The sequence below is a fragment of the Chionomys nivalis genome, chromosome 13 (genome assembly GCF_950005125.1).
Source record: "Chionomys nivalis chromosome 13, mChiNiv1.1, whole genome shotgun sequence".
NCBI lineage: Eukaryota > Metazoa > Chordata > Mammalia > Rodentia > Cricetidae > Chionomys > Chionomys nivalis.
Window position 1 is genome coordinate 76,436,206 of NC_080098.1, and position 25,401 is coordinate 76,461,606.

At 42.5% G+C, this 25,401-nt stretch overlaps 1 long non-coding RNA gene across 1 annotated transcript; it reads left to right on the forward strand.

The window, feature by feature from the left end:
* Positions 1 to 4,757: 4,757 nt before the first annotated feature.
* On the forward strand, positions 4,758 to 24,981 carry LOC130885421 (uncharacterized). The gene is made up of 3 exons (XR_009058169.1): positions 4,758 to 4,805; positions 24,566 to 24,717; positions 24,847 to 24,981. It is a non-coding gene; the product is annotated as an uncharacterized LOC130885421 (long non-coding RNA).
* The last annotated feature ends 420 nt before the right edge of the window (positions 24,982 to 25,401 follow it).

The window sequence follows — 25,401 nt, forward strand, 5'->3', positions numbered from 1 at the left end:
TTGCTTTGGAAATAACTCTCATACTGTTCGTGCCTCCTGCAGGTAAGAAATCTTTCTCATTTCTTCTATCTTGGCTGTTGTGATGGCTATTCTTGGTAGTCAAACTCAGTAACTCTGTAAAGAACTAAAACCTAAAGAGTTTGGTACACCTGTGAGGGACTTTTCTTTAAGGTTTTGAGATTAAAGACCCATCTTTAATCTATATCATTTAAGGTTTTAAGATCCACCATTAACTGCTTGGTGGCAGTTCACGCTTTTTACCCCAGCACTCAAGTGCAGTTGGATTTTCTTAATTTCAGACCAGTCCAGTCTCTAGGGCTATGCAGATAAACCCTGTCTTTAAAACACCAAAAAAAGAGCAAAGAATGAGAACCACCTTTAGTCTGAATTGCACCTTGTGTTTGCAGCCTGCATATATAAAGGATACTGAAGGATACTGGTGCTCTTTTATAATATGATTGAGAAAGAAGAAGAATGAGATGAATAAATCAGGCATGGTTGTAAGGTTTACTGCAAATGGTAACTATTTTTTTTTTACACCTTTCGGTATATAACATACATTTTCTGGCACTATATTTTAGGATACAGTTGGGAAGACCATAATATTGAAGAACATTGTCAAAGTTCTAGAAGACATGAAAGGTAATTTTCATGTGTAAGCTCATAGAATTGTACCTCTGAAGAATTTGTAATGTATCCTATAAGCTTTAAACAAAAGCAACAGTGTAAATACTAAAGTGCATTGATGATTTTTAAATTCTCACAAAATCATATACCTTAATTTCAGAGAAGTGAACTGCATTTGCAAGCCATTCTTTTAAGAAGGAAGACAAGGAAACACTGTCTTAACCTATATTACCATTTGAATCATAATATGATGAGAGCTATAATGTAGAATTATCAATCCATTTATTTCATACTGTTCATATTATAAAATATATACACATTGAAAAGGTGATAAGTATATCTCTAAAACTCTAGAATAGGTAGTTTAACTCATATACTTGAGACTGTGCAAAGTTTAGTGAGAGGGCAGTTAAAGTCAACAGTCAAGGGTCAGCTGTTGTGGAGAGGCCTTAATCCAGATACCACAAGTCTATGAAGATAGAAAGTCAAACTGTGTGAACTCAATGTGTAAACCTTATATTTGTTACTTTTCCTTTATTAGGTATATCATATGTTACTCTGGATACAAGCCACATGAGCATAGGGATGTGAAAATATACAACATACCTTTTTCTCAGAAAAATTAGAAGATATGTAGCAGTCCCCATGTTGAATATACTTGTTGAATTTGATGTACAAGTATATAAGTAATTGGTTTTCTAGCCTCATTGTTAATATATAAGCAAGCTCACATTTCAGAAAAGCATCATGAGTACTAGGACTATGTAAGTACTTCTGTTTGTCATAGTTCACTTACCAAATGTAGTATCACTCACAATATAAGAAACTTTATGAATGCAACAAGGGTGGTAAAGCTCTGAGATTTTTCAGTTCTCTTCAAATATGTGAAAATTCTCATACAGAAAAAAAGATTCTTTAAATGTGAACCATGTAATAAAGGCTGTTATCTATTGTCTTCAAAGATGCAAAACAAGCCTTAATGAAGGGGAACAACAATATTGTAAACATGGTGATAAAACCTTAAGATATAATTTCTCGCCGGGCGGTGGTGGCGCACGCCTTTAATCCCAGCACTCGGGAGGCAGAGGCAGGTGGATCTCTGTGAGTTTGAGACCAGCCTGGTCTACAAGAGCTAGTTCCAGGACAGGCTCCAAAACCACAGAGAAACCCTGTCTCGAAAAACCAAAAAAAAAAAAAATATATATATATAATTTCTCTTTAAAATTGAACAAAATTGTAAAATTAATTCATACAGATAAAAATATTCAAAAATATTTCTTGAGTTTCTTTGAGGGATTTATTTATTTCATCCAATTTTCTGTTTTTTTCTCTCTTTTTTAAGGGAGTTTTTCATTTCATTTTAAAGGTCTCTACCCTCTTCATGAAGTTATGTTTAAAATCATTTTCTTTTTTTTAAAATATTTATTATGCATACAATATTCTGTCTGTGTGTATGTCTATAGGCCAGAAGAGGGCATCAGATCTCATTACATATGGTTGTGAGCCACCATGTGGTTGTCAGGAATTGAACTCAGGACCTTTGGAAGAGCATGCAATGCTCTTAACCACTGAGCCGTCTCTCCAGCCCTAAAATCATTTTCTTCTGCTTTTACTTGTTTATGATGATCAAATCTGCCTGATCTGTGATCACTGGGTTTTGATGTTACCATATGGATTATTAGGTTGTTGGATAAATTCTTGCATTGGAGCCTACCCATCTCTTCCTTCAGTTCATGCTGACATTGTCTTTGCATCTTGGTCCCATTCTTACAGTGGCTGTCTGAGTTTTTGGGAACTGTTCTTGGTCTGCTCTGTGTCTCAGGGAGCCACTGAGGTCTCCTTTAGCCTGCTCTCTTGCTCTGTTCTCCTGGGTTGCTCTCACAGCTAGAGTTCGTCTCTGGGTCCTCTCAGCAGAACCTCTCCTGCAGGCTTTTTAGATAACCTGCATCAGGTTAGTGAGGACCTCTGCTGGGGTCCTGGTCACTCACAACTTTGTCTTCTCAGTATTGTAGCAAGCTGTATTTCTGAGTTCCACTGAAGTTGCAGTGAATTTGTTTGCAGGATGGTGTTTGTTGCTTGTGGGCGTCCAGTGGATGGGAGTGGGTATTGTGCCAGCCTACCTGCAGGAAACTCTTCTGCAGATTTGCTAGAGAAACTGAGCCAGTCAGGGTAGAGGTTCATGGTTTTGCCTCATTATGGAGGGCCTAGAAAGTGTGTGTGGGGTGGTGGTGGCTGTACACTCACCTCTTGGTTCTCTCTGTATTGGAGCAAGCTACTTTCAGAGGTTAGGGTTATCCTTAGGTGACCAAAAACTCCATAAAATGAGCAATGAGTAGTGACATACTACAAACCATACATTCAAGGATCTGTATAAAAACTGAGCTCATGCTGGGCGGTGGTGGCGCACGCCTTTAATCCCAGTACTCGGGAGGCAGAGGCAGGTGGATCTCTATGAGTTCGAGACCAGCCTGGTCTACAAGAGCTAGTTCCAGGACAGGCTCCAAAAACCACAGAGAAACCCTGTCTCGAAAAAACCAAAAAAAAAAAAAAACCAAAAAAACAAAAAACTGAGCTCATTATTAAACCAAATTACTGTAGTTACAGTATTTCAAGCAAACTAGTACAACTAGATAAAAGGATGTGGTTCTGCCTAACATGACTGTATACCCTCAGAATGATGTAAGTTGTACTTGGTGTGCTCTAATACAGATCCCTAGCCTCTGGAGCACATGACCATGAAGCTTGTTTCAACTTTTTAACCGTAATTTTTCAATATCGTAATTACATTATTTTCACAATTTCTGTCTTGCTTCTAACTGTTCCGATGTACGCTTTATTGTGTTCTAATCCAAGGTCCCCTTTTCACAATTATTGTTTGAATGTGACCTGTGTTTGGTTGCAGGACCTCCCAGCTATGAAGTAAAGGGTTGGCTACACTGGACATTGAGTGTATAATGGAATGTGTATACATAGTACCCTGTGCCTTGGAAGAAGAACAGGAAGTGCTGTGGGAGAATAGAAGATTTTATTAAACTACAAATTAGGGTCTTGTCTCACCATAGTGTGGAAGGACAAACCTGGAGGACTTTTGCTCTCTGAGATATTTGATCTCTGTTCACCCAGTAGTTTTAACTGGTAAGGTCTTGAAGCCCAGATGGGTGACCCTAGGTAATGAAGGACTCTACTTGCTAATCAGGAGCACTGGTACCTTACTGGTTTTTTAAAGGATTCTCTTTTTCTGCTGAAGGGAGCATCAGGAAATGCAGGTTGGCTGAGTTATTAGCTGCTTACAAAGCAATGGACCATGAACCAGACAGGTTCTGTTAGTTTGTGTGGTGACCTGGGTAGTGGCCCTTGGCCTCTGACCTTTTTGTTGAGTGTGAATTCCCTGGGCAAGGGTGAGGCTTTGCCATACTAGCATGGGAGAATATGAACTCATAATGTTGTTGCCTCATGCAATGTAATTGAAAATAGCTTTAAACACCTAATCCTGCCTCTGCTGCTCAGTTCTGGGTGGTAGTCCTGCAACTCCTTCAGGACTGGGCCTTGACTGGTCTGTGAGAAAGAAAAATAGACCAGCTAATGAGTGACCTCCAGTATCTATGTTGCTTATAAATGAAGATTGATCTGTGCAAGAACTGAGTACATAGGTCAAGCTTTAAACTTTAATCCCAACACATTTAATCCCAACACTTGGGAGCCAGAAGTAGTTTGACCTGTGTGACTTCAAGGGGCAGAGGTAGATTGACCTCTGTGACTTTAAGGTGTGGCAGGACACACCTTTAATCCCAATGCCTGGGAGACCAGGACGTACAGATCTCTGTGAGTTCGGGGTGTGGTAGCACACACCTTTAATCTCAGCATTGCTGAGGCAGATCTCTTTGAGTTCAAGGACAGCCTGGTCTACAGAGTTATTCCAGGACAAAGATACACAGATAACCTGTCTCAAAAAGTAAGAGTAAAAATTAAAGAAATAGATGTTAAGTAAAACCACATAAAGATGGAAAATACACAGAGAATCTTGATACTGTATGTTATTACGCTCTCTTTGAATTGTTTCAATGCTGGTCCTTCATGTTACAAAACAGCATTACAAATAATATGGTTTCTTTGTCATTTTTATCATGTCTGAGCAGCTGGGAACAAACAAGCATCCACCCATCCATTCCTTAGAGAAGGTAAGGCACATTGCTTTGTGGAATGTCCAAGGCCCTCTCTACTATATCTAGATTGAGCAAGGTATCCTTCCAAAGAGAATAGTTTCCCAAACAGCCTACACAAGCAGTAGAGATAAATCTATTGCTTAGGGTCTTATCTGTTGTCATCCTTGTGGATTCCTAGGAATTTACTAGAGTCATGTTTCTTGCTAACCCCATAATGGCTCCCTCAATCAAGATATCTCTTTCCTTGCTCTCATCTCTGACCTTCCTCTATCTCAATGATCCCATTTCCTCAAGTTATCCTCACTCCTCCCCTTTCCCCCTTCTCATCTCCTTCTGCCTTTCTTTTTCCCCATCCGTGTGTTCCCATTTTCTTTCAGCTGATCTTGTATATTTTGAATTTCCAAGTGGATCTATATGTTTTTCTTAGGGTTCACTTTGTTACTTAGTTTCTAGGATCATGAACTATAGGGTCAATATCCTTTGTTTATAGCTAATATCCATTTTTGAGTGTGTACATAATACCATATTCATCTTTTTGGGTCTGAGTTACCTGACTCAGGATGGTGTTTTCTAGTTCCATCCATTTGCATGCATAATTTAACTTTTTTTTTTTTTACCACTGAGTAGTACTCTAACTATGTGCATGTTCCACATTTTCTTTATCCATTCTTCAGTTGAGGAGTATTCATGGTGTTTCCAGGTTCTGACTATTACAAAAAAAAATGCTTCTATGAACATAGTTGAACATATATCTTTGTAGTATGATTGTGTGCCTTTTTGTTATAATTCCCAGAGTGCTATTTCTGGATTTTGGGGTAGGTTGATTTCTAGTTTTCTGTGAAACAGCCATAGTGATTTTGAAAGCGGTTGTGCAAGTTTGCATTCTCAACAGTTACTTCACATCCTCTTCAGCTTATGTTATCATTGGTGTTTTTGGACTTATCCATTCTGACAGGTACTTTTATATTGTTTAGATACCCCTGATCTCTCCAAGACCTTTATCATGAATGGGTATCAGATTTTGTAAAATGGTCATACGGTTTTTTCTTTCAGTTTATTTACATGATGTATTATATTAATAGATTTTTGTATGTTGTACCATTGCATCTCTGGGATGAAGCTGACTTGATAATGAAGGATTTTTTTGATGTGTTCTTGGATTCAATTTTCTAGCATTTTATTGAGTATTTTTGCATATCTGTGTTAATAAGTGCGATTATTTTTTAATTCTCTTGCTTGGTTAATTCTTTGTGTGGTTTTGGGATCAGGGTAACTCTAGTCTCAAAAAAAAAGAGTTTGGCAATGTTCCTTCTGGTTCTATTGTGGGGAACACTTTGAGGATTATAGGAAGTTCTGATAGAATTCGGCATTAAAACCTTTAGTCCCTGGGATATTTTTGTTTGTGAGGCTTTTGATGATAGGTTCTATGTCCTTATAGTTTATAGGTCTATTTAAATTGTTCACCTGGTCTTGATTTATTTTTGGTATATGGTACCTAACCAGAAAAATGTCCATTTCTTTTATGTTTTCTAATTTTGTGGAGTGCAGGTTTTTGTAGTATGATCTAAGGATTCTCTGGATTTCCTTAGTGTCTGTTGTCATGTATCCCTTTTCATTTTTGATTGTGTTAATTTGGATGTTCTATCTCTGCTTTTTTTTATTAGTTTGGGTAATAGTTTGTCTAGTGACCTTTCTCCACTTTATGTGCTTTGAACTTTCCTCTTATCACTGCTTTCATAGAGTCCCATAGTTTTGGGTACTTTGTGGCTTCATTTTTGTTTAATTTTAGGAAGTCTTTAATTTCTTTCTTTATTTCTTCCTTGACCCAGGGGTGGTTCAATAGTTTACTTTTCAATTTCCATGAATTTGTATGATTTCTGATAGTATTGTTGTTTTTAAGTTCTAACTTTAAACCTTGGTGATCCAGTAAGATACATAGGGTTACTCCAAGTTTTTCATATCTGTGGATGTTTGCTTTGCTATGCCGTATGTGGTCATTTTTAGAGAAGGTTCTGAGGTGCTGAGAAGAAGGTATATTCTTTTGTGTTTAGATGAAATGTTCTGTACATGTTTGTTAAGTCCTTTTCATTCATGACATCTGTTAGTTTTTCTTATTTTTCTGTAAATTTTTTGTCTGGTAGACCAAACTAACATTGTGGTTTTGGAATGTAGAAGTCTCCTACTATTAGTGTGTGTATTTTGATGTATGTTTTAAGCTTTAGTAATAATTCTTTTATATATGTGATTGCTCTTGTATTAGGGGCATAAATGTTAAGGATTGAGACTTCAGCTTGATAGATTTATCTTGTTATGAGTATAAACTGTCTTTCTTCATCTCTTCTGATTTATTTTATTTTGAAATCTAATGTTAGATATTAGGATAGCTACACCTTCTTGTTTCTTACGTGCATTTAATCGGAAAACCTTTTCCTAATCCTTTACTCCGAGGTAATGTCTGTCTTTGAGGTTGAGGTGTGTTTCTTGTATACAACAGAAGTCTGAATCTTGTTTTCCTATCCATTTTCTTAGCTTGTGTCCTTTTATAGGTTAGTTGAGACCATTGATATTAAGTGCTATTAATGACCAGTGGTTGTTAATTCCTGTTCTTTTTCACACCTTTAATCCCAACACTTGTGAGCCAGAAGTAGATTGGCTGTGAGACTTCAGTCTCACTTGGGGCAGAGGAAGATTGACCTCTGTGACTTCAAAGTGTGGCAGGACACACCTTTAATCCCAATGCCTGGGAGGCCTGGACAGACAGGTCTCCATGAGTTCCAGGTGTGGTAGCACATACCTTTAATCTCAGCACTGATAAGGCAGATCTCTTTGAGTTCAAGGACAGCCTACAGAGTTATTCCAAGACAAAGATACACAGAGAACCTGTCTTAATAATTAAAAGTAAAAATAGAAGAAATACAGGTTCAGTAAAGCCACATAAAGATTGAAAATACACAGGGAATCTTGTTACTAAATGTTGTTATGCTCTCTTTGAATTGTTTCAATGCTGGCCGTCCATGTTACAAAACATCATTACAAATAATATGGTTTCTTTGTCATTATTTCAGGTCTGAGCACTTGGGAACAAACAAGCATCCACCCATCCAATTCTTACAGAAGGTAAGGCACATTGCTTTGTGGAAGGTCCAAGGCCTTCTCTACTAGGTAGGATTGAACAAGGTATCCATCCAAAGAGAATAGTTTCCCAAAAAGCCAGTACAAGCATTCCACTCCCAGTGACCCATCAGTCTTCCTGAGCCATATCACTGTCAACCACATTCCAAATGAATAGTTTGGACCTATGCTGGTTCCTTCCCAGTCTTACTGTGTTGGTTACCTCCCATTAGCTCAGTTAAACTGTTTCAGTGGGTGAGCTCATCATGGTCTTGACCTCTTTGTTCTTATTCTCACTCCTTCCACTCTTCAACTGAACTTTGAAAGATCAGTCCAGAGCTGTGATGTGTGTCTCTGCCTCTGCTTCCATCAGTTGCTGGATGTATGTTCTTTGGTGATATTTAAGTTATTCATCATTCTGACTACAAGACAAGGCCAGCTCAGGTCCCCCTTCTCTATTGCTTAGGGTCTTATCTGGGTTCATCCTTGTGGATTCCTAGGAACTTACTAAAGTCATGTTTCTTGCTAACCTCATAATGGCTCCCTCAATCAAGATATCTCTTTCTTTGCTCTCCTATCTGACCTTCCTCTATCTCAATGATCCCATTTCCTCAAGTTCTCTTCACCTCTCCCCTTTCCCCCTTCTCTTCTCCTACCTTTCTTTTTCCCCATCCTTGTGTTCCCATTTTATTTCAGCTGATCTTTTATATTTTGAATTTCCAAGTGGATTTATATGTTTTTCTTATGGTTCATATTGTTACTTAGCTTCTAGGATCATGAACTATAGGGTCAATATCCTCTTTTTATAGCTAATATCCACTTATTATTGAGTACATATCATATTCATCTTTTTGGGTCTGAGTTACCTGACTCAGGATGGTGTTTTCTAGTTCCATCCATTTGCATGTAGAATTTAACATATCTTTTTGTTTTAACACTGAGTAGTAATCTAACTATGTGAATGTTCCACATTTTCTTTATCCATTCTTCAGTTGAGGGGTATTCAGTGTGTTACCAGGTTCTGACTATTACCAAAAAATGCTTCTATGAACATAGTTGAACATATATCTTTGTAGTATGATTGCTCGTCTTTTTGTTATAATTCCAATAGTGGCACTTTTTAATTTTGGGTTAGGTTGATTTCTAGTTTTCTGTGAAACAGCCATAGTGATTTATAAAGTGATTCCACAAGTTTGCATTCCCAACAGTTACTTCACATCCTCTTCAGCTTATCCTATCATTGGTGTTTTTGGACTTAGCCATTCTCACATGTGCTTTTATATTTTTTAGATATCTTTCTTGTACCCCTGATCTCTCCAAGACCTTTATCATGATGGGGTATCATATTTTGTTAAATGCTTTTTCAGCATCTAATGAGTTGGTCATATGGTTTTTTCTTTAATTTTATTTACATGATGTATTATATTAATAGATTTTTGTATATTGTACCATTCTTGCATCTCTGGGATGAAGCTGACTTGAAAATGAAGCATTTTTTTGATTTGTTCTTCGATTCAGTCTGCTAGTATTTTCTTGATTATTTTTGGATATCTATGTTCATAAGAGATTATTTTTTAACTCTTTCTTGGTTTAGTCTTTGTGTGGTTTGGTGATCATGGTAACTAGTCTCAAAAAAAAGAGTTTGGCAATGTTCCTTCTTGTTCTATGATGGGGAACACTTTGAGGATTATAGGAAGTTCTAATATAATTCAGCATTAAAACCGTTTGTCCCTGGGATATTTTTGTTTGTGAGGCTTTTGATGATAGGTTCTATGTCCTTATAGTTTATAGGTCTACTTAAATTGTTCACCTGGTCTTGATTTATTTTTGGTATATGGTACCTAACCAGAAAAATGTCCATTTCTTTTATGTTTTCTAATTTTGTTGAGTACAGGTTTTTGTAGTATGATCTAAGGATTCTCTTAGTGTCTGTTGTTAGGTATCCCTTTTCATTTCTGATTGTGTTAATTTGGATGTTCTATCTCTTTTTTTTATTAGTTTGGATAAGAGTTTGTCTAGTGACCTTTCTCCACTTTTTAAAAACATTTATTTATTTGTTATGTATACAATATTCTGTCTGTGTGTGTGCCTGCAGGCCAGAAGAGGGCACCAGACCCCATTACAGATGGTTGTGAGCCACCATGTGGATGCTGGGAATTGAACTCAGGACCTTTGGGAGAGCAGGCAATGTTCTTAACCTCTGAGCCTTGTCTCCAGCCCCTCCACTTTCTTATGTGCTATGAACTTTCCCCGTATCATTGCTTTCATAGTATCCCATATGTTTGGGTACTTTGTGGCTTCCTTTTTGTTTAATTTTAGGAATTCTTTAATTTCTTTTTTTATTGTTTTCTTGACCTAGTGGTGGTTCAATAGTTTATTCTTTTATTTCCATGAATTTCTATGATTTCTGATAGTATTGTTGTTTTCAAGTTCTAACTTTAAACCTTGTTGATCCAATAAGATACATAGGGTTACTCCAATTTTTTTTTTCTGTGGATATTTGCTTTGCTATGCAGTATGTGGTCATTTTCAGAGAAGGTTCTGAGGTGCTGAGAAGAAGGTTTATTCACCTAAACGCAAAGTTTAGGTGAAATGTTCTGTACATGTCTGTTAACTCCATTTCATTCATGACATCTGTTAGTTTCCTTATTTCTCTGTTTTTTGTCTTGTAGAACAAACTAAAATTGTGGTTAGTGCAATGTTGAAGTCTCTTACTATTAGTGTGTGGATTTTTGTGTATATTTTAACCTTTCTTAATGTTTCTTTTACATATGTGAGTGCTCTTGTATTTGGGGCATAAATGTTAAGGATTGAGACTCCAGTTTGATAGATTTATCTTGTTATGAGTATAAACTGTCTTTCTTCATCTCTTCTGATTTATTTTATTTTGAAATCTAATGTTAGATATTAGGATAGCTACACCTACTTTTTTCTTAGGTGCATTTAATTGGAAAAACTTATCCTTTACTCTGATGTAATGTCTGTCTTTGAGGTTGAGCTGTGTGTTCTTTTTCTGTGGGAGTTGTTGTGTGTTTCCCTTCCTTTGGTTTTGGTGATGTGATGTTATCTGTTGCTTTAGTTTTTGTTGGTGAAGTGAGCTTCCTTTGTTCGGGTTTTCCTTCTAGTACTTTCTGTAAGGCTGGGTTAACTTAGTTGTGTATATCCCTTGACATCTATCTAAACCTGTTAGGACCTCAAGGATAAATTAATTTCCTTATATCTTCATCAGTGTTCCAAATTAGCTATACCAAAAATATCATGTTTATTACTTTTATTTGTAATTTTTTCTTCTTTTATCTTAAAAAAATAGCCTCATTATGAATCTCTGGCTGTCCTGGAACTCTCTGTATATACTAGAAACTTGTAGAAAATCAGCGTGATTTGCCCACCTTATCTCCAATGTACCTGAATTATAGTTGGGCACATCACATACAACTAAATTAATACATTTTTGTTGTTTAAGACAAGGTTTCTTTGTGTAGCTTTGGCTGTCCTGAAACTAGCTTTGTAGACCAGGCTGACCTAGAGTTTATAGAGACCAACTTTTCTCACACTATGTAGTTTAGAATTGTTTTGAACACTTAGTCCTGCTTCTGTTGCTCAGTGCTGGAAAGAAATTCTTGTAACCACTGCAAGGCTGGGTCTTAAGTGGTCAGTGAGAAGGAAAATAGATGAGTGTCCTCCAACTTATCTGCTCTATAAGGGAAAGGGTTTATTATACTGGTCACTAATTATGTAATGGCTAGGGGTGGGGCTTTGGTAGAGGTGGGCGGCGCTATGGGTAGGTGGGGCGTTGCCATGGTCGGGGAGGGGCCCGGGTGACTGGGCACTCTGGGTCATCTGGCCCTTAAGGGGACTGGGGGGCTGTGTTTATGGCCTGGTTAGGGCTTAGGCTTGGCTAGGGTTGGGTGGCGCCGGGGGTTGGTCGTTGCCAGGGCCGGGGAGGGGCCCTGGGTACTCGGGGTGACTGGGGTGCCGGGAGCGTGGTGTGTGGTCCCCGCGGGGCGTGTCTGTGACCGTGGACACTCCCCCGAGTCGTGCGGAGGGGGGGGGGGGCCTGGGGACTCGGGGTGACTGGGGTGACTGGGGTGCCGCCGCTCCCCCCGTCGCCTCCAGCCGTCGCTTGTGGAGCCGCGATCGCCGCGGGTGAATTCGAGGTGCCTGCGCGGGGGGGGGGGGGGGGGGGGGGGGAGCAGCGAACCGCGCGGCTTCCCGCCGGAACCGGGGCGGGCGGGCGAACAGAGGGAGCGAGGAGGGAGGGGGGGAGGGAGCGAGCCATCCGCGCGGCTTCCCGTCAGCAGTGGCGGCCAGGGGAGCGACAGCAGCCAGCAGCCCAAGTCCAGACAGACGTCCAAAGACGCTGACCCCACGTCTCCCCTGTGCCCTATGTAGGCCCTTGACTGGACTCAGGATGCCCCCGGACCCCGAGATCCCTTGCTGGAGACTGCATGAAGATTCCCAGAGGGCCACAGTGTCCACAGACTCTGCCCAGAAGGCGACCAGGACTCCACCGGGTGCCTGGGCAATGCCCAGAGAGGCTTCAGGTACGTGCTGATGGTGCTGGGTGGGGGGGGCGCCAGAGCCCATGCCCACGGTGTCCTGGACGCCCGTGGGGGAGAGGAAGGGGAGACTCTGTAAGCCTGTATATTATGCTTGTAATACCACAGTCCAGTGTACAGAGTCATGCTCTTGGTGTGCAGTGGGAAGAGAGATTTGAAAATTGATGGTGTGGTTTCTAGAATTTTTGAATATTGCATTCACTTTCAAGTTTGTCTTATAAATGTTTCAAAGCTGTTATCCATCAACGGTGATTGAAAGGTTTGCCGGGTATAGATATCTTTGCTTGCATCTGTGACCTTCTGGCTTTCTTGGTTTCCATTGAGAAGTCGGGTTTATTTCTGTTATGTTTACCTATATGTGTTACTTTGATGGAGGAAGGTCATTGGCTAATAAAGAAAACTGCCTTGACTCATTTTATTGGCTAGCCTTTAGGTTGGTGGAGTAAACAGAATAGAATGCTGGGAAGAAGGGAAGTGAGCTCAGACGCCATTTCCTCTCCTTTCTTGGGCAGACACGATGAAGCAAGCCGCCAGGTCAGACATGCTGAATCTTTCCCGGTAAGACTAGTGCTACACAGAGTATTAGAGATGGGTTGATCGGGATATGAGAATTAGCCAGTAATGGCTATAGCTAATGGGCCAAGCAGTGTTTAAAAGAATACAGTTTGTGTGTTGTTATTTCGGGGCATAAGCTAGCCATGCGACCGGGATCTGGTGTGGCATGAACACAGCCAGCAGCTCCCCACTACATTACTTGCAGCTCTTAATATTCTTTCTTTATTCTGTGCGTTTTGTGTTTTGATTATTATATGATGAGGCGATTTTTATTTTTAATCCAGTCCATTTGGTGTTCTTTAAGCTTCCTGTACCTCCATGGTGATATCCTTATGTAAATTGGGAAAGTTTTCTTTTATAATTTTCTTGAATATGTTTTATGTGCCTTTTATCCCTACTAGTCTTAGGTTTGGTCTTTTGATGTTTTCCCAGATATCCTGGATGTTTTGTGTTAAGAATTTGTTAGAAGCAGGGCGGTGGTGGCGCATGCCTTTAATCCCAGCACTTGGGAGGCGGAGGCAGGTGGATCTCTGTGAGTTCGAGACCAGCCTGGTCTACAAGAGCTAGTTCCAGGACAGGCTCCAAAACCACAGAGAAGCCGGGCGCTGGTGGCTCACTCCTTTCCAGCACTCGGGAGTCAGAGGCAAGAGGATCTCTGTGATTTCGAGACCAGCCTGGTCTACAAGAGCTAGTTCCAGGACAGGCTCCAAAACCACAGAGAAACCCTGTCTCGAAAAACCAAAACAAACAAACAAACAAACAAAAACCGAAAAAAAACAAAACCACAGAGAAACCCTGTCTCGAAAAACCAAAAAAAAAATATTTGTTATAATTAATGTTTTCTTTGTATGATTAATTTATTTTATCTAGCTATCTTCAACCCCTGAGATTATCTCTTCCATCTTTTCTATTCTGTTGGTTATACTCCCCTTTGTATTTTCTATTCATGTACCCAGATTTTCCATATCCAGAGTTTCCTTGGTTTGTGTATTGCCTCTATTTCAGTCTTAAGTCTTGAACCAATTTCTTCAACTTTATTCAAATTCCAGTTTGTTTTTTCTTTGTTTTTCCTTTGTTTTCTTGAGTTTCTTTGAGGGATTTATTAATTTCTTCCAATTTTTTGTTGTTTTTTTCTCCCCTTTTCAAGTGAGTTTATAATTTCATTTTAAAGGTCTCTATTCTCTATGAAGTTATTTTTAAAATCATTTTCTTCTGCCTTTACTTGGTTAGGATGATCAAATCTGCCTGATCTGTGATCACTGTGTTTTGATGTTATCATATGGTTGATTAGGTTGTTGGATAAATTCCTTTTTTTTTTTTTTCGTTTTTCTAGATATGGTTTCTCTGTGTCTTTGGAGCCTGTCATGGAACTTGCTCTACTTGTACTATAAGGGAAATGGTTGATTACACTGGTCACTAACTCTAGGGGTGGCGGCTATAGGTTGGCGGCGCTAGGGGTGGGTGGGGCATTGCCAGGGCCGGGGAGGGGCCCGGGTGACGGGGCACTCTGGGTCAGCGGGCCTTTAGTGGGAGTGGGGGGCTATGTTTAGGGCGTAGCTAGGGCTGAGGCGTGGCTAGGGGTGGGGCGTCGCTAGTGTTGGTCTCGCCGGGGGTGTGGCGTTGCCAGGGCCCGGGTGGTGCCGCGGTGACTCGGCACACGGGGTCCGTGGGGACTCCGGGTGGCTGGGTGGTCTGTGGCGGGGCGTGGGGTACCCGCGGGTCTCCGGTTCCCGGTCCTGGACTACGTCTCCCATGATTCCTCGCTGCGGCCATTTTGCCAGCCTGGGACGGACTCGGTCTCCCATGATCCCCGGGTTGGAATCCCGGGCTCCTTCCTTCCTTTCTTCCTGCTTGCCCGCTGCGCTGGAGAAGCAGAGAAAGGAGAAAAAAGAAGTAAAAAAAGAAAAACCGCCGCTCCCCTCCCTCCCCCTGCCGCCTGTATCCGCCGCTTGTGGAGCCGCGATCGCCGCGGGTGAATCCGAGGTGCCGGTTCGGAGCAGGGGAGAGGGGTAGGGTGCGTAGCTCCGTGGCCGCTTCCCGCCGATTCCCGGGAGGGACCGGAATCGGGTCTCCCGGGCCGTCGCGCGTGGGGGGGGAGTGGTTGTGCGTGGGGCGTGGGTGGTGCAGCGAGGATGGAGGAGGAGCGAGCCGCGCGGCTTCCCGGCGGAACCGGGGCTGGCGGGTGAGCAGGGGAGCAAGGAGGGAAGGGAGAGGGATTGAGCCAGCCGCGCGGATTCCCGCCAGCAGTGGCGGTGGCGGGAGCGGCAGCACCCAGTGGCCCAGGTCCAGACCGACGTCCACGGTGTCCGGCTCCCGCCTCCCCCCCCCCCCCACCCGCCCCATGGCGGACACAGGACACTCGGGAGGCCCCCGTACTCTGGCCAGAGTCCGCCAGGCCCCTCTGCCCGGCCCAGACGCTGACCCCACGTCTTCCCCGTGCCCTCCGCAGGCCCCTGACCGGACTCAGGACGCCCCCGGACCCCGAGATGCTGCGCTGGAGGCTGCAGGAAGATGCACAGAGGTACACAGAGGGCACAGAGGACCACAGTGCGCCCCAGTGTCCACAGACTCTGCCCAGACAGCGACCATGACTCCACCTGGGGCCTGGGCCGTGGCCAGAGAGGCTTCAGGTACGCACTGACGGTGCTGGCTGGTGGGGGGGGGGGGGGGCAGAGCTGCCCAAGATGTCCAGGCCGCCCCTGGGGAGAGGAAGGGAGACTCTGCATTCCTGGCATGGTAGGATATTATGCTTGTAATACCACAGTCCAGTGTACAGAGTCATGTTCTTGGTGTGCAGTGGGAAGAGAGATTTGAAAATTGATGGTGTGGTTTCTATAATTTTTGAATATTGCATTAACTTTCAAGTTTGTCTTATACATGTTTAAAACAGTTTCAAAACTGGTAGTATTATGGTGATGTTTATTGTCTTTTAGCAATACATAATTATTAGAAAGCTTCTAACTTTCTGCTATCGCCAGCCACAATGGCATGATTCAGTGCAGTTTAGTGGAACAAAGTTATACAGTTTCTTATTAATGTCATTCTTTCTCTCTGGAAAGGGACTACTCCATTTCAAATTTAGGATAGATAAGTTTTCTACTTTTTTTAAAAAATCATTTCAAAACATCAATTATTGGTGTCATTTTTAACATTCATCTTATTTAGATGCATTACTGCTATATTTTTCAATGTTTTCTAGTTTAAGTATTTCATTCCATTTTTCTTAAGTGCTGTTTGTTTAGTTATATCAGTTTAGAGCAGGGTTTCTTAACCTTGGTGGTCACAGCTTCCTTTGGTGGTTCAAATGATCCTATCACAGGACTGGCCTAAGACTATCAGAAAGCACAGATATTTTATATTATAATTCATAGCATTAGCAAAAATATAGTTATGAAGTAACAGTGAAAATAATTTTTTTGTTGGTGTTCAACACATCAGGAGGAACTCTTTAAAATGGTCACAACATTAGGAAGATCGACAACAACTGGTTTATATCAGTGTCTCCTGTAGCTCATGCTTACCTCACTATGTAATTGGGAATTGCTTTGAACACCTAATCCTGCCTCTGCTACCCATTGCTAGAAAGATAGTCCTGCAACTCCAACCATGATGGACCTCGACTGGTCTTTGGAAAGGAGAAATAGACCAGTGAATGAGTACCCTCCAACTTCTAGATTTTATTGTGATTTACAAGTGAAGTAGGACCGACGTAAGAATGTAGTTCACTGACCAACTGTAAAGCAAACATCGTCACAATGGAAAAAGGGATGTGCAAGAAAGTGTGAAAGTTTTCCTGCTGGGACAGTAGTTGACATTAGCAATGAGTAGTGACACACCACAAACTTTGCATTCAAGAATCTATATAAAAACTTATAATTAAACCAACTTACTTTAGTTACAATAGTTCAAGCAAACTAGAAGAACTAGGTAAAAGGGTTAGGTCCTGCCTAACATGACTGTATACCCTGAGAGAAATGATGTGAGTTGTACTTGGTGTGCTCTAATACAGATCTCTAGTCTCTGGAGCACATGACCATGAATCTTGTTTGAACTTTTTAACTCTATTCTTTTGATATTGCAATTACATTATTTTCACTATTTGTGTCTTCTAATTGTTCCCATGTACCCTTTATTGTTTTCTAATCCATTGCCTCTTTTTGTTTAACAATTACTGCTTGAATGTGACCTGTGTTTGGTTGTAGGACCTCCCAGCTATGAATTAAAGGGTTGGCTACACTGGACATTGTGTAATGGAATGTGTACACATAGGACCATGTTCCTTGGATGAGGAACAGGAAGTGCTCTGGCAGAATAGAAGATTTTACTAAATTACAAATTAGGGTCTTGTCTCATAGTGTGGAAGTGCAAACCTGGATGGTTTTTGCTGTCTGAGACATTTGATCTCTGTTCATCCAGTATTGTAACTGCTATTGTCTTGAAGCACAGCTGGGTGGTTCTAGCTAATGAAGTACTCTACTTGGTAATCAGGAGCACCAGTAGGAGGTAGCTTACAGGTTCTTTTCAGTATTCTCTTTTTCTGCTGAAGGGAGCTGTAAGGACACAAAGCCATGCAATGGTAAATGTAGGGGCCACTGTCCCCAGACCAGGAAGAGCAGGTTTGCTGAGCTATTAGCTGCTTGGAAAGGAATGGACCATGATCCAGACAGGTTCTGTTAAGTTTGTGTGGTGATCCGTGTAGTGACCCTTGGCCTCTGAGCTTTGTTGAGTGTTGATTCCCTGGGGGAGAGGGAGTCTCTGCCATACTGGTGTGGGAGACTATGAGCTTATAATATTGTTGCCTCATCCTATTTAATTGAAAATTTATTTAAATACTCCATCCTGCCTCTGCTGCCTAGTGCTGGGTAGATAGTCCTGAAACTCCTTCAGGACAGGGCTTTGACCGGTATGTAAGAACGAAAAATAGACCAGCTAGTCAGTGACCTCCAGTATCTCGTCTTTTATTGCTTGCTTATAAATGAAGAGGGATCTGTGCAAGAGCTCAGTACATAGGTCAAGCTTGATGCTTGTATATTCACAGTGCAGAAAGTGAGAGACAGGACAGTGGTTGAGAATTTTCCTACTTCAACAGTATTTGAGATTAGCAATGCTTAGCTATTTACTAATTACCTAATTAGGGATTCGGTAATCCAATTTTAGATGCTCCATAAATGTTTTGGTGGCCATTTTTTGTTGTTCACAGGCCAGGACAATCAAGAATCTGAATAAAGAACTGACCTTCTCATGAAACCAAATTGCTATGGTTGTAGTAGTTCAACCAAAATAGATCTGAGTAATATGTGGCCCTGCCCAACAAGACTGTTATTGTACTGGTTTTAAATATACATGTGGATATGAAAGGTTTGAGAAATCTTTGATGTGCTCTAATATAAATCTCTAGTTTCTGAAGCACATGGCCATGAATCCTGTTTCAACTTTTCAAAATATTTTTTTGAGATTATAACTATATCATATTCACATTCTCTTTCCTGTCCCCAATCTTTACCATGACCCCTTTTTATCTTCTAATTTATGGCCAATTTTTCTTTAACAACAGTTATAAATGTGACCCATGTTTGTCTTTTGAGCCTCCCTGTGTATGGATTTCCTGGGGAGAGGGAGACTCTGCAGCCCTGGCATGGTATGATATTGTGCTTGTAATATCACTGTCCAGTGTACATACAGAGCCATGCTTTTGGTGTGCAGTGGAAAGACAAATTTAAAAACTGATAATCTGATTTCTAGAAGTTATGAATATTGCAGTCTACTTTCAAGTTTGTCTGATAAATGTCTCAAATAGTTTAAAAGCTAGTAGAACTACGGTGATGTTGATTGTCTTTTAGCAATACATGATTAAAATATTTCTAACTTTCTGCTACCACCAGCTAGCTGCAATGGTGTAATTCATTGATGTTTAGTTCCAGGTGACAAAGTGAGTTTCTGTGCTACAGATGTTTCTTAGGTTTTTATGGTATTTGGCAGGTAGATAGAGCAGAATCTATATATTGTGCTATAATCCATTTGTCAGGAAGCAGAAGTTATTCTATATTGTTTTGTGATTGGGCATCAGTGTGTCTGGTTTTACCTGAAAATACCAGGAGGTCTAATGGACTGCATAACCATAGCAGTAGATCATCTCTTTTTGCAGCGAGGGCTCTAGAGCATGAGGCCTCTCTGGAAGAAATAACAGTAGCTGGAAGGTCTGAAACAACTGTTTAAGGGTCACATTGAAGTAATTTTGTGAAAATTGTGAAGCTGCTTTTGGTTAGAGGATTTAATCACTGCAAATGAATGCAAGTTAGAATAAAAAATGGAAACCCCAAAGTAATATTGTTGCTAGGCAGGACCAGGGAATGATGTCTCTTGAAAGAGTGTAGAAGATATCTAGACTTTGGTTGTTAAAAAAAATATAGAAAGTAGTACAGAGAACTAAATTGGCTGTTCTTATAGGACCAAGAAGACAGAAATGTTAAGAGTAATGCCAGAAATTCGAGATTGAGATCTTAGGATTTCAGTTGGAAATCATAACAGATTAAGTTAGAGGTTATTTGTATGATATTTTTGCTCTAAAATCTTTCTATTACTTGGAAATTTAGTAAAGCACAATCAAAAAAAAATGGGCTGATTCATTAAATGAAATATTGGATTTGTTATTATTGATGATTCATTCACGTCTATAGTTAAAAGATAACAATTGTGGCTCAAATAAATGAAAATGACAAGTTAGTTTCATGTGGCAACCAATTACTAGGATAAGCAGTGATTTTCAAGGAGTTTATTACTATTATAGAGAAGGTCCTTGCCATGGAATGGAAGTCTAGCAAGATGCTCCAGGAGTAAGACTGTATCCACATAAACTTTCAGTTTATGTAAGGAGTAAGCAAATAATTCCTAGTCCTAGTAAGGAACTTTATACAAAACCGGCTATGCTCTGTGGTCCAAATGTGTTAGTGTCTATCAATTAAGAAGTTAAACTTTTAAGGACCACTCATCATGTGCTGGTCTTGGAAAAAAAAATCAAAATTTAAGGTACTGTATTCTGAGTTTGTGGTTACAACTCAGGTTTCATTGTTACTGGCATCCAAGATTGGCAGAGTCAGAAACCCAGTGAAGATATTTTGAGAGTTCATGCCATGAAGCTATGAGGATCAAACCTGTTGTTGTTTTTACTTTTTGGAGTGCCTTCCCCGGCTCTCAAAAAAACGACATACACTGAGCCAAACCCGCAGACTTGTGGTCTCTCCTGGGTCTTCAGAAGTTCTGCACTTTTAATATTTAGCTTTAGGATTCGTCTGAAGTTAATTTCTTTGGGTTTGTAAAAGGTTTCTCCTTTGTAGAGTAGCAGTCCGCTGCTAAACTGTGATGTAGAAGAGTAGAATTGATAATAGAATTAATGGTATAAGTATTTACCATTTCTTAGGAGACATTAAGTCACACAAAGTGTTACTTTTGGAACTTAGTCCCCAGACCTTAGCCTCTATCCCAGTCACCAGGCCTGGTCTGTACTTCATATCCCAGCATGCCAGGTCCTGACCCCTCCCTGGGGGTGTTATTGGGACACCTCCCCAGGGTTCTTAAGTCATCCCCCCCCCCCAAGAGAAACACGTGGTTCTTTTCTTCCTCCTGGGTGTCGCGTTCCTGTGGCTTCCTGTTTCCCCCTTAGGGCCACCTGAGGGCACAGATATCCCATTAAACCATGGATATTTCTTAATTTTGATTTTTTTTTTGACCCTTTTTTTAACCTAAGAGCCACTTTGGGTCATGCTCCGAAATGGACTTAGGCCACGTGGTTGATCATAGCCTCTAAATGGGCACCTACTGTTAAAAGCCAGGTCTGTTTTTTCCCCTGTGCTCTCGGTTCTCCCCCACCTTAGCCAGTCTCAGCACCAGCTGCCTGAGGCACTGGCCCCTCCTCTACCCCCTCAAGCCTACACTCCCTACCTCTTCCGGTTTAGCCACATTCATTCCCCAATCCTTTGCTTCTATCCCAGCCACCATGCTTGGTCTGGACTTCAAATCCCAGCATGCCAGGTCCTGACCCCTCCCTCGGGTACTTAATTGATGCCCCAAAAGAGGAACACGTGGTCTCCCTTTATTCTTCCCTGTGTTCGCGTTCCAGGCGGCTTCACGGTTTTCTCCCCTCTCTGCCACCCGGCAGTGCAAATCTCCCTTTAAACCTTTATATTTCTTAATTTTGATTGTTTGTTTGGCTTGATTGGTAATTTTTGCGTCTTCATAGAGCCCGTTTAGGAATTATTTCTAACATTTGGAGATTCCCACCAAGCTAGGGCAGGTCCTTTCCACGTGGTAGGCCTCGTGTTGAAAGGCCCCTAGTCTGCAGTTTGAGCTGTCTATGCCACACTTAAAACCGGCTTCTGGGGTACAGTGGCTGCGTTCTGGTGAGTCCCTTTTCTTGTCTATAGGGTTTGTGGGTACCCATTCTTACCTATTTTTTTTTCATTTTCGGATTTCCATTTGAAGTCGTCAGCTCACGCTGGTAATTTGAGTCAGGTTGTTGTCAATCTTGCGGGATCGGGGTTGGCTGAGGCTGAGATCTCCGAGATCCCTTTTTGACCTAAGAGCCACTTTGGAGGACGTTCTGAAATGGACTTAGGCCACGAGGTTGGTCAAATACTCTAAATGGGCACTTACAGTTCAACGCCAGGTCTGTTTTTGCCCCTGTAAGCGTCTTACAAAAAAAATGTTTTAAATTTGGCTTTATTGTGAATTTTAGCATCTTCAAAGATCTCAATTTGGAAATATTCCTAACACAAAGTAGAATTTAAGTATTCTATTTTTGTAAATATTTTTTTAAATATTTATCTTAAATATTGTTCACATTCACTATTGTTATGCCTTTGATGTACGCTCTTTTTGAGTTTTGTGTTTTTCTGTCTTTGAACTCACAGAGATCTGCCTGTGTCTTTTTCTGAAATGCTGGGATTAAAGATGTACACCACTTTCCCTCCATAAGTCATATTATGTCAGTCTGTTTACTATTTTTTTATAATCTTATTGATCACTCTGAGTGTTTCTATTATGAATGTAGCTTTGTAATCAGCTTTTGTGTTATAAATTTTTGCAAATTGTCATTGAATTGTATTTTATTCTGCAACTTTACTATACACAGCATATTTGTTTCTTTATTTACTTTGGTTTTGTTTTTCTTGTTGCTGTTAATCTGTGAAACACTTGGGTTATTGGGTTTTGCTGATTCGAGGTTATCTGTTTTTGGAGGTTTTATGGGTTCTGGTAGCTTTCTTGGTTTTGGGTTTTCCTTCTAGTACTTTCTGTAACGCTGGGTTTGTGGCTATGTGTTGTTTAAATGTGGTTTTGTCATTGAATATCTCATTTCCTCTATTGATGGTGATTGAAAGGTCTGCTGGTTATAGATATCTGTGCTTGCATCTGTGGTCTCTCAGTGTCTGCAGCACATGTGACCAGGGCCTTTTGGCTTTCTTGGTTCCCATTGAGAAGTCGAGTGTAATTCTGATTGTCTACCTTTATTTTGTACTTGACCTTTTCCCTTTGCAACTCATAATAGTCTGTCTTTAGTTTATATGTTTTGTGTTTAATTATTATATGTTGATAGGACTTTATTTTCATTCAGTTTATCTTGTGTTCTGTAAGCTTCTTCTATCTTTGTAGGGCTCTCTTTTAAGTTTGGAAATTTTTCTTGTATGATGTTGGTCAATGTGTTTTCAGTGTTTTTGAACTGTAGTTCTTCTCCTTCTATCCCTATCATTCTTATTTTTTGCCTTTGATGTTTTTCCAGATTTCCTGGATGTTTTTTGTTAAGAATTTGTTAGATATAATGTTTTCATTGGCTGATGAATTTATTTCATCAGTATGCAGCTGTAGTTCCCAAAATGGTGGTTGCGTGCCATGTGGTGGCAGACAGTGGGCCCTGGGAGCAACCAGTCTCAGGCAGAAATGGCTGCTGCTCCCAGAGCGGTGGTCTGAGCGGTTGTGGCAAGACATGTGGTGGTAGGCAGAGGTCCCTGGGAGCATCCAGTCTCATTCAGAAATGGCTGCCAGTTCCATAGTGGTGGCCTGAGTGATGGTGGCAGGCCATGTGGTGTCAGGCAGTGGGCCCTGAGAGCAGCCAGTCTCAGGCAGAGATTGCTGCTGGTTCCCTAGTAGTGGCTGGTCCCAGGCAGCGAGACACATGGCAGGCGGGCCAAAGATAGAGACAGGGATAGACACGACTTGCAGAATTAGGTCTACTGCCCAAGCGTTGCCTTTTCGTGGAACTCTGGGTGATTCTTGGAAGTGTGGTCTTTTAAATCAGGCGGGCAGATGCAGTACTCTCCACGTGCATGTCCTCTTTGTCTAACCCTGGGTGCTTCTGGCTGACCTTGAGTTTATAGAGACCAACTTTTCTCACACTATGTAGTTTAGAATTGTTTTCAACACTTAGTCCTGCTTCTGTGTCTCAGTGCTGGAAATAAATTCTTGTAACCGCTGCAAGGCTGGGTCTTAAGTGGTCATTGAGAAGGAAAATAGATGAGTGTCCTCCAACTTATCTGCACTATAAGGGAAAGGGTTTATTATACTGGTCACTAATTCTGTAATGGGCTAGGGGTGGGGCTTTGGTAGAGGTGGTCGGCGCTATGGGTAGGTAGGGCGTTGCCACATCTGGAGGTGGGGGCCGGGTGACCGGGCACTCTGGGTCAGCGGGCCCTTAGGGGGAATGGGGTGCTGTGGTTATGGCCTGGCTATGGCTGAGGCTTGGCTAGGGGTGGGGCTTCGCTAGGGTTTGGTGGCGCCGGGGGTTGGGCTTTGCCAGGGCCGGGGAGGGGCCCTGGGGTCTCCTGTTGACTGGTGTGCCGGGGGCGAGGTGTGGGGTCCCCGCGGTGCGTGTCCAGGACCGTGGACACTCCCCCCGAGCCGTGCGTGCACGGCCCCCGCCGCTCTCCGTGGCCCCCGGGGCTCCTGGACCCGATTCCCGGTCCAGGACTACGTCTACCATGATTCCTCTCGGCGGCCATTTTTCCTGTAGTACGGGACCAGTCTGTGAGAGACTCTGTCTCCCAGGATCCTCGGGCTGGAAGCCCGGGTTCCTTTCTCCCTTCCTTCCTCCCTTCCTCCCTTCCTTCCTTCCTCCCTCCCTCCCTCCCTCCCTCCCTCCCTCCCTCCCTCCCTCCCTCCTTCCCTCCCTCCCTCCCTCCCTCCCTTCCTTCCTTCCTGCTTTCCCGCCGCTCCTGCCACGGTGGGAGCCAGTTCCCAGCACGCGGGAGAAGCAGAGAAAGGAGAAAAAAAGAAGACCCCCCCCCCCCCCCCCCCCCCCCCCCCGCCGCCTCCAGCCGTCGCTTGTGGAGCTGCAATCGCTGCGGGTGGGGAAGGAGCGCGCCACCAGGCATCCCACCAGTACCGGGGTGGGCGGGCGAACAGAGGGGGTGAGAAGGGAGTGGGGAGGGAGCGAGCCATCCGCGCGGCTTCCCTCCAGCAGTGGCAGCCGGAGGACACAGGACACTTGGGAGGCCCCCGTACTCTGGACAGAGTCCGCCCGGCCCAGACGCTGAACCCACGTCTCCCCTCTGCCCTATGTAGGCCCCTGACTGGACTCAAGATGCCCCCGCACCCCGAGATCCCTCGCTGGAGACTGCAGGAAGATTCCCAGAGGGCCACAGTGTCCACAGACTCTGCCCAGAAGGCGACCAGGACTCCACCGGGGGCCTGGGCCATGCCCAGAGAGGCTTCAGGTATGTGCTGATGGTGCTGGGGGGGGCAAAGCCCAGGAGGCCTCCAGACTCTGCACAGAGACCAGAGTCCGCCAGGCCACTCTGCCCGTCCCAGACGCTGACCCCACGTCTCCCCCGTGCCCTCCGCAGGCCCCTGACTGAACTCAGTATGTCCCCGGACCCCGGGATGCCGCGCTGGCGGCTGCAGGAAGATTCCCAGAGGGCCACATAGGGCACAGAGGGCCACAGTGCGCCCCAGTGTCCACAGACTCTGCCCAGACAGCAACCAGGACTCCACCGGGGTGGAGGCTTCAGGTATGTGCTGATGGTGCTGCGGGGGTGTTGGGGGGACACCAGAGCCCATGCCCACGGTTTCCTGTACACCCGTGGGGAGAGGAAGGGGAGACTCTGTAAGCCTGGATATTATGCTTGTAATACCACAGTCCAGTGTACAAACAGAGTCATGCTCTTGGTGTGCAGTGTGAAGAGAGATTTGAAAATTGATGGTGTGGTTTCTAGAATTTTTGAATATTGCATTCACTTTCAAGTTTGTCTTATAAATGTTTCAAAGCTGGTAGTATTATGTTTATTGTCTTTTTACACATTTTTTTTTTTTTTTTTTTTTTTTTGGTTTTTCGAGACAGGGTTTCTCTGTGGTTTTGTAGCCTGTCCTGGAACTAGCTCTTGTAGACCAGGCTGCAGTTG